The 8781-nt window shown below is 35.3% G+C and overlaps 1 pseudogene; it reads left to right on the plus strand.

Moving 5' to 3' along the window:
* The first annotated feature begins 7940 nt into the window (after positions 1–7940).
* LOC145241905 (5S ribosomal RNA) lies at positions 7941–8058 on the plus strand (annotated as a pseudogene).
* The last annotated feature ends 723 nt before the right edge of the window (positions 8059–8781 follow it).

The raw sequence follows: 8781 nt of genomic DNA on the forward strand, positions 1-8781 counted from the left end.
CGAGTCTGTGTTGCTGTAAGTCACTCCTCTCACGCCATCCCTCATAGTAAGAGGGCTGGCCAAAATTTAATTTGGCAAAACCAGACATTTTGGAGCCAATCATCAAGTAAGAGCTACATATCATTATTCAAGGATTGTTTTCAATTCAAACAGGGTGTTTCTTGCACACACGAACTCTACCATTTACAGGGTGGAATAATAAAATTGTCACCCCTAGAAAAAAACAACATAATTCCATTTCCGTTTGATGAAAACGGTTTTTTTTTTGTTGCAGACCATCTACTAGTTGGCCAATTGTGTACAAATCCCAAGAGTGATAGGAACCTTCTATCATATCTTAAAGTGACACAATGTTCAATGAGCGAGATCAGAGATGCGCCACTGTACAACTCGTGCTCTCTACCGATCAAAGTTATGACAACAGGGCCATTGCCAGCACCCTCAAAATGCATTGCTGGATTGCTACAAATAACAAAGACGTGCCCAGGGTGACGAAAACAAAGTTTCCGGCCATGGTTATGGTCCTTGGTGTGGTTTCAAGTGAGGACCACATCATGCCACCTCACATCTTCGAAGTCGGCTTGAAAGTCAACACCAAAGTCTACCTGGATGTGCTGAAGAGTGTAATGATCCCCTGGTGCCATTACGTGGCTGCTGGCAGACCCTGAGTGTGGCAGCAAGACTTGGCGCCAGCCCACAAGTCCAAAGAGACCAAAGCTCGTCTTCAGAAGAAGCGCCATGACTTTGTACCCTTCTCTTACTGCCCCACCCCTACCTCCCCAGACCTAAACCTGCTGAACTACTTCATTTGCTCATACGTCGAGCTCGTATTGAGCGGTGATTGATGCTGAAGGTGGCTACATTGAATAGATGTCAGCTCTACTACTTAATCAAGTTTCCTGGATGGATTATTTTGAATTATTTACTTTAAAATAATGCTGCAGTGTTGTTTTCGTTAGGGCGACACTTTTATAGTTCCATGCTGTATTCATAAAAAACTGTTTCTCTGGGATACATGATTGTTTGCTTAAGGTTTCTTCTGGCATGTTCTGTTCTCGTTTATTTAATACTCTTTGATATTTGCTGATAACAAGAAACATTCGTTGAAAACTAACAGAACAAACAACAAAACTGTTGACAAAATATAACAAATAAAAAATATTGGCAAAAAAAAAACAGCTCGTGAGGTTAAAAAAAAGCAAACCAACATCGTGAAGTTAAGAAAAAAACAGCATCGTGAGGTTATAAAAAGAAAAACAAAAAAAGAAGACAAACCAGCATTGTGAGGTAAAAAAAAAAGAAGACAAACCAGTATTTTGAGGTAATAAAAAAAAGGAAACCAGTATTGTGAGGTAAAAAAAAAAGAAAAGCAAACCGGTATTGTGAGGTAAAAAAAACAAAAAAAAAACAGCATTGTGAGGTTAAAATAAGCAAACCACTATTGTGAGGAAAAAAAAAAAGAAAAGCAAACCGGTATTGTGAGGTAAAAAAAACAAAAAAAAAACAGCATTGTGAGGTTAAAATAAGCAAACCAGTATTGTGAGGTAAAAAAAAAAAGAAAAGCAAACCGGTATTGTGAGGTAAAAAAAAAAAAAAAAAAAGCAGCATTGTGAGGTTAAAATAAGCAAACCAATATTGTAAGGAAAAAAAAAAGAAAAACAGCATTGTGAGTTAAAAAAAAAAAAAAGAAAAAGAAAACCAGCATTGTGAGGTAAAAAAACAAAAAAACAGTATTGTGAGATAAAAAAAAAAGCAAACCATTATTGTGAGGTTAAAAAAAAGCAAACCAGTATTGTGAGGTAAAAAAAAAAAAGCAAACCATTATTGTGAGGTTAAAAAAAAAGCAAACCAGTATTGTGAGGTAAAAAAAAAAGCAAACCAGCATTGTAAGGTAAAAAAGCAAACAAGCCAGCATTGTGCGTTAAAGTAAAATGTAGACAAGCAAGAACAACATGCATCACTTCTAGTTCCCAATGATTGTGTTACGAATGCCCACAGCCCACTTGGGAACGCTGATCCTGCAGTGATAATGGTTGAAATCGCCCTAAACTCTAGGGCCAAAACTGAAGAGTCATTACTCAAAACAACGAGAGGCTGACTAAGAAGCCATCAGGTATCTCATCAGAGACACTCCATGGCGAAATATCTTTTCACTTCCTGCTAAACAGTGAGACCACTGAATGGTTCAAAACAGCAATTGAAGCACATGTTCTCACACGGAAATTTTATAGCAAGCCCCACTCTCCCCAATGGTTTACTTCTACTTGTGCAGCTGCCATTGCGCAAAGGCAGGATGTGTACCACAGATTTAACTGACATAAGTCCAGTTCAAACAGACAGAAGTATATAGCCAGAAGAAACTGTAAGAAAGAAATAGAGACAGCTAAGTGAGAATTTACTGAAACCACAAAAAAAAAAAAAAAAAAAATGCATCGAAACACAGAAATTAGGAACCCGTGACTTCTGGAAAATCTACAACAGTGTAGTAAATAATGGGCAATCAATAATACCCCCACTATCCAACAATCATGAGGTTGTTTGCTAAGTAACCGAGGAGGCTAACATGCTTGCCAGTCAGTTTGCCTCCAACTCCACACTGGAACTTGCTAACCACCCCCTCCCAGACTTTCCTTTGTGGACAGACGCCACACTAGACGATCTGAAAATCACCCCTTCTCAGGTGCATGCTATCATAAAAAATCTTGACACTTCAAAAGCATGTGGACCTGATCTCATCCCAGTTGTGCTATTAAAAAGTGCTCCGCCGAACTAGCTCCAGTTCTCTCCAAACTTTACAACAAATGCATTAATGAATCTTGCTTTCCTGCCTGCTGAAAAACTGCTTCTGTAGTACCAGTTTTCAAGAATTCTGGCGAAAGAACTGACCCAGTAAATTATCGCCCCATTAGCCTCCTTCCACTTTTCACCAAAATATTTGAGTCCATAATTAACCAAGCTCTAGTCCATCACCTTACAGATGCTAAACTTCTGACTGACCAAGAATATGGATTTAGACAAGCCCGTTCCACAGCAGACATCCTAACTGTAATCTCTGAACATATATACCATTTACTGGACAAAGCAGGGGAGAGTAGAGCGGTAGTTCTAGATATATCTAAGGCTTTTGACAGGATATGGCATGAAGGTCTTCTCAGGAAAATCAGATAATACGGTATCACTGGAAGAATACTTAACATAATTAAATCCTTCTTAGATAAGAGAAAAATTCATGGTTATCCTCGACGGTTGTACATCTAAACAATATAATATAAATGCGGGAGTGCCTCAAGGGTCTATCCTTGGACCTCTATTATTCCTAATATTCATTAATGACCTCCCTGACAAAATTGTCTGTGAGATAGGTATATATGCTGATGACACCATGCTCTATAACAGACACGACAGGAAAACAAATGAACACATATCTAAAGAAATGGTAGAAACACTAGAGGATGACCTCCAATCTGTAGTGGAATGGGGACAAAAATGAATGGTCACATTCAATGCTGCCAAGACTAAACTTGTTTCCTTCAATAATTACAAGAAACCTTCTCTACCACCAATAGCAATGGCCAAAGACTCTTTATCTGAAAGTACATCTTTTAAACTCCTCGGCCTAACGTTCACAGAAAACATGATTACATTGAGAGCATTGCCAGAACCGCTGTGAAAAAGGTAGATTCTCTCTACCGTGCTAGAAAGCTACTAATGCACAAAAGTATCCTGTACCTCTATAAGGCCATCATTTGCCCATGTATGGAGTATTGTTGTCATATTTGGGCTGGTGCATCTGCTACTAGTCTCTCGGTCCAAGGTTCAAAAGAGAGTCGTCAATCTGATAGGTCCTGAAATGTTATCTAAGCTTCAGCCTCTGTCCCATCGATGAACTGTAGCATCCCTCTGCCTGTTTTACAAGTACTGTAACGATGAATGCTCCGACGAACTGCAAGCATTTGTAGCCCCCTCGACGTAAATACCCCCGACAAACCTGACAAGCAGCTAAATCACACCCCATTCACAGTAGAGATCCCTAGATGTAAAAGAGCCTTCTACTCCAGTAGTTCCTTCCTCAGAACCGCTAGACTTTGGAATCCCCTTCCGGGTTCCTGCTTCCCCAACTGTACTGACATGCAGAAGTTCAAGTGTAACGTGAACCGACATCTTGCTGCCCAACTTCCCATATAGTACCCCTGTAGATTATGTCCTTGATAGTAGCCCCCTACATCAAAGTGGCAATGTGCCTTGTTTGGGGTAAAAAATAAAAAATAAAAAAAGGGCTTATGAAGCAAAAACCAAACCTGTGAGGTAAAATAAATAAATAAATAAATAAATAAAATAAAAAAAGAAACAGATAAACATTGTGAAGGAACATAAAAAATAAAAAAAAGAAAAAAAAGAAACAGATAAACATTGTGAGGTAAAAAAAAAAAAAATTAAAAAAGAAACAGATAAAAAAAAAATTAAAAAAGAAACAGATAAACATTGTGAAGGAAAATAAAATGTAGACCATCATTGTGAAGCATACATTAAACCAGCAATGTGAGGTACAGTAAAAACAGCGACAGAAACTGAAGTACAAAAAAAAAAAAAAAAAAAAAAAACGGACCAGTATTGTGAGGTAACAAAACAAAAAAGAACACAAAACAAAAAACAGACAGGTATTGTAAGAGAAAAAGTTAAAAAAAAAAAAAAAAAGACTGTATAGTGGAGTGAATTAAAAAAACAAACAAACAAAACATACCAACATTGTGAGGTAAAATAAAAACAAATATAACCTAATTTCTCTCAACATTTCTCGCAAATAAAAAATTTATGTACACATGATGAAAAACTCTTTTTATGATCTACTTAGGATTTCTCCTACCTATAAATACCTTTCTTAATAACAGACTAATTGTCTTCTTGTTGCCTATCATATTTACTTTTAAAAAACTGTATTCAACAATGATTCAACAATGATATGTTGATGTGTGTGCGTGTATACTGATTTTGATTGCTGGTCAGCCGTTTGTATTTCGAATCTTGACATGGAACCGTTCGCTATGTCTAGCCACACTGACGCGTAGTGTATATGTTGGTTGTTTCAACAGAAGTGTTCGAGTTCGAATCAATGAAGTTGTTCGCTATCATGTCGAGTTCGAATGGATGGCGGTGTTCGCGTTCGAATCGACGGAGGTGTTCAGGTGTATCAGAATTTTTGTAGGAATTTTTTTGACACCCCTAACACGAAACTGCGAATAAAATATAAAAAAACTCGTAATTTCTCTTTTAAAAGTGTGTTGTTTTTGTTTTTTTTATGGATTATACTTCCAAAATAAACTATTAAAGTTGCATAAAAAGTAATAGAAATATTTTTTTTAATTAAAAAAAAAAACAGTAATGGAATTAATTGATTTTACGAGTTAGGTATTTTTCAATTTTTAAACTTTAAAAATCTATCAAAATTTTTCTATTGATTCTATTTTTACGATATTTTCAGGGTCAATGCGAAATTTTATGCTCTTTCTAATAAACCGAATATAATATTTTAGACAAACGCTTTTTTTTAATTCCCCCCCCTCCCATTTTTCAAATGTCTATTAAAAAGTAAACAATTAATTTACTCACCAAAGTTTTATATATCACAAATTGAAGATAAAAGATCAATAAATAATATATTCAAATTTAAAACAAAAAAAGTAGTGTTTTTTTAGAAATTTACCTGTAAAGTCCGAAGTTTAAAACCTTTTTTTTTAAACCACGGTGTTTGGTTTTTTGTTTTTGTTTTTTAATGAAACCTTGGTCCTTACTCCTTTAATTGAAAAAAAATTAGGGCTTGAATTACATTTTTCGAGGAGTTATAAGCTTGGAAAGATAGGGGTGGAATTATTCAATATCTTTCACGAAATTTCTGACACACCTCGGGTTCGAATCGACGGAAGTGTTCGGGATCGAATCGATGGAGGTATTCAGGATCGTGCCGGGTCGCGTAGATGGAATTGTTCAGGACTGTGTTGAGTCGTGTATACGACATCGTTTGGTTTCCGTTTATTATTCAGTTGGCTGGACGGTTGTCGCAGTCGTACTGCACTACTGCAGTGTGTGATAACAATTTTTTTTTGTCTCTCTTCCCTCGTGAAACAACATAGCTTAAAAACATTTGCTCTTGTTTATGTACTTAAGGTTCTTTCTGTTTTAGATACGTCCATATATTTCACTAATTTTTCTTTTGTTTTCTGTTTTCTAACCTTTAACATTATCAACCTGTTTTTAATCCTATCTTTTCTCCATTTTCCTGCTTTTTCTAGCCTTTCTTTGTTCACTCCTCCGCAAGGTTCTCATTAATTTCGTGTCTATAAGAATGCTCTACCGTTACTTTTATTGTAAGTGCTCGTCTGAGCTCCAATCTATCGCCCTCCATATAAAACTTTTGCAACAAATACTCATCTGGCTGCAACAACCGTCAACAACTTCTCCTATTCTCTATCTGGGCCTAAAACTAAACGAAATTTCAATGAGCAGAGTTTCTTTCCTAAAACTGTCCCTTTGTGGAACACAATACCGTTTGGCTACGTCTCGGCTGACTATAACATGGCCATTTCAAAATCTAATGAGAATAAGTTCCTGTTGAACCGTTCTCTTAAATAATATAGACCTACCCAAGTTCCACCATTACTGATCATTGCCTCGATATCTACCTAACACTTAACGTTTATCCTTGAGTGGCCTCTGAGCCTTGATAATGGTGACCTCCAAGTAATAAATAAATGCCAAGTTTGTCTCTGGTGGAATTTTATGAAGATATGTTACCAAAAATGAATTAGTATTGCAGACACACCTCTGCATACTCAGCAAAACTATTTCAGTATTTTCTACTTGGGTGTGTCTAAATATCAGTTGCTATTTAATAACCTGAACCCAATGGCTTAAAGGTCTGAAGTTTTTGTCTTCATGTTTTCTTTTTGTTTTTTTCTTATTAGTTTCAAACATCCTAGGCTCAACATCTAATGCGGTCCTCTTAAATCCTGCTAATTATGGCCTTACTTATATCGTTGTTACCTGGGTAGAACCATTATTTTTTTTTCACCCAAGACAGTTGATCGACCAAGTTAGATTATTAAGATTATTATGTAATGATTTTACTCATGAAGGCAAAACAAGACAAAAAAAAGTTATGTTTAATAAAATGTCACTTAAAAAAAAGCCTCAATTTTTATTAGGAAAAAAAGTCGCATAAAGAGTTTTCTAATTTGTGCTAAGAAAAAAAGTTGTATAAAAAATTTTCAAAATTTGTTAAGAAAAAAGAAATTATATAAAAGTTTTTAATTTTTTTATTAAAAAAAAAAAAAAATTGTAGAAAAATTTATCAAATTTTGTTAGAAAAAAAATTATAGAAAAATTTTTCAAATTTTGCTAGGTAAAAGTTATATAAAAAAAATCTTATCAATTTTTGCTGGGAAAAATCATATAAGAATATTTTAATGTTGACTATGAAAAAAGTCACAGAAAAAGTCTCCATTTTTGTCAGAATAATTCTGTGTTAATTCTGGTTAAGTGACAAAAAAAAATATTAAAAAAAAAAAATCAGTTATGAGTAGGAAGAAGTCACAGAAAGATTCAATTTATGGTAGAAAAAGTTACAATCAATTTATAGCAGCCAATAAGGAAGTAACAAGAAAAGGGACAGTAAAATGTCTCAATTTCAGCTATGAAAACAGTTACTATTAATTTAAAGTGACTGCTAATAAAGCCAGGAAAAACGTTTTAGACATTCTCACAATTTTCGTGATGTAATTAATATTAGTACATCCGGGTTCCTTCTCATAAGAATATGGTTAAGCTTGGGGAAGATGTTGGAAGATATGCTGAAAGCCTCACGCTTAAGGATATTATCATCTCCGACCACAAACACTGTTCAGTAATTTAACTTATTGTATTATTACTCAAATACTGTAGTCAAGATATACGGCATAATCATGTTGACACACCAGTTCCCATTAGATCGCTGAAGTTAAGCATCATTGATCCTGGTCAGTACTAAAATGGGTGACCATTTGGGAATACCAGATACTGTATGTGCTCTCCGCTTATCTTTGCATTGTTTCCAGTCATCCTGGACCTCTCCTTGCCAATGAAATAAAGCAGTGCTGACTCAGGAGAAGTGTGGCTGGTGATTGTGCAACCCTTTCTTCACAATAACACGTGCAGGCACCCTTACAAGGGGTATCCATTGTCTCTCAAGAATAACCAGAGGTCATGACTGTAGCCAAGACCATTCAGTTACTTCAGACGAATGCAGTAAAACCCTGGGATACGGCATTAATCTATTCAGAGGTTGGGATCCTAAGGTGAAATCACCGTATAGAGGGGCCTAAGCAAAATTTTATACAGTACATATTAAAAATTAGTAACAAAATACAGTACAGTATATAATACACATGTATATAATCAAATGAAATTATAAATAACACCGTAAGGCGAGAAAAATACCGTACCCAGGAACCGAAAAAACATTGTATTCCACATCATAACCTGAAAAAGCATATCCTAGAGTCACCGTATCCCGGAGTTATACTGTATTTCCTTTCCATGGGACATACCATTTAGTTAGAAACAATATCATTTAGTTAGAAACAATATCATTTAGTTAGAAACAATATCAGGTAAAGAAATAAAAAATATTCAAGTCTGCACAGTTTATTTGTATACTAGAAACATTTTTTTAATTTTAAATTTTTGTTCCTCCCAAACAAGACACAATGCCACTGTGATGTAAGGAGTTTCTGTGAATAAGGGTCAGAT

The sequence above is a fragment of the Euprymna scolopes genome, chromosome 20 (genome assembly GCF_053919585.1).
Source record: "Euprymna scolopes isolate OS-2025 chromosome 20, ASM5391958v1, whole genome shotgun sequence".
NCBI classification, from domain to species: Eukaryota; Metazoa; Mollusca; class Cephalopoda; order Sepiida; family Sepiolidae; genus Euprymna; species Euprymna scolopes.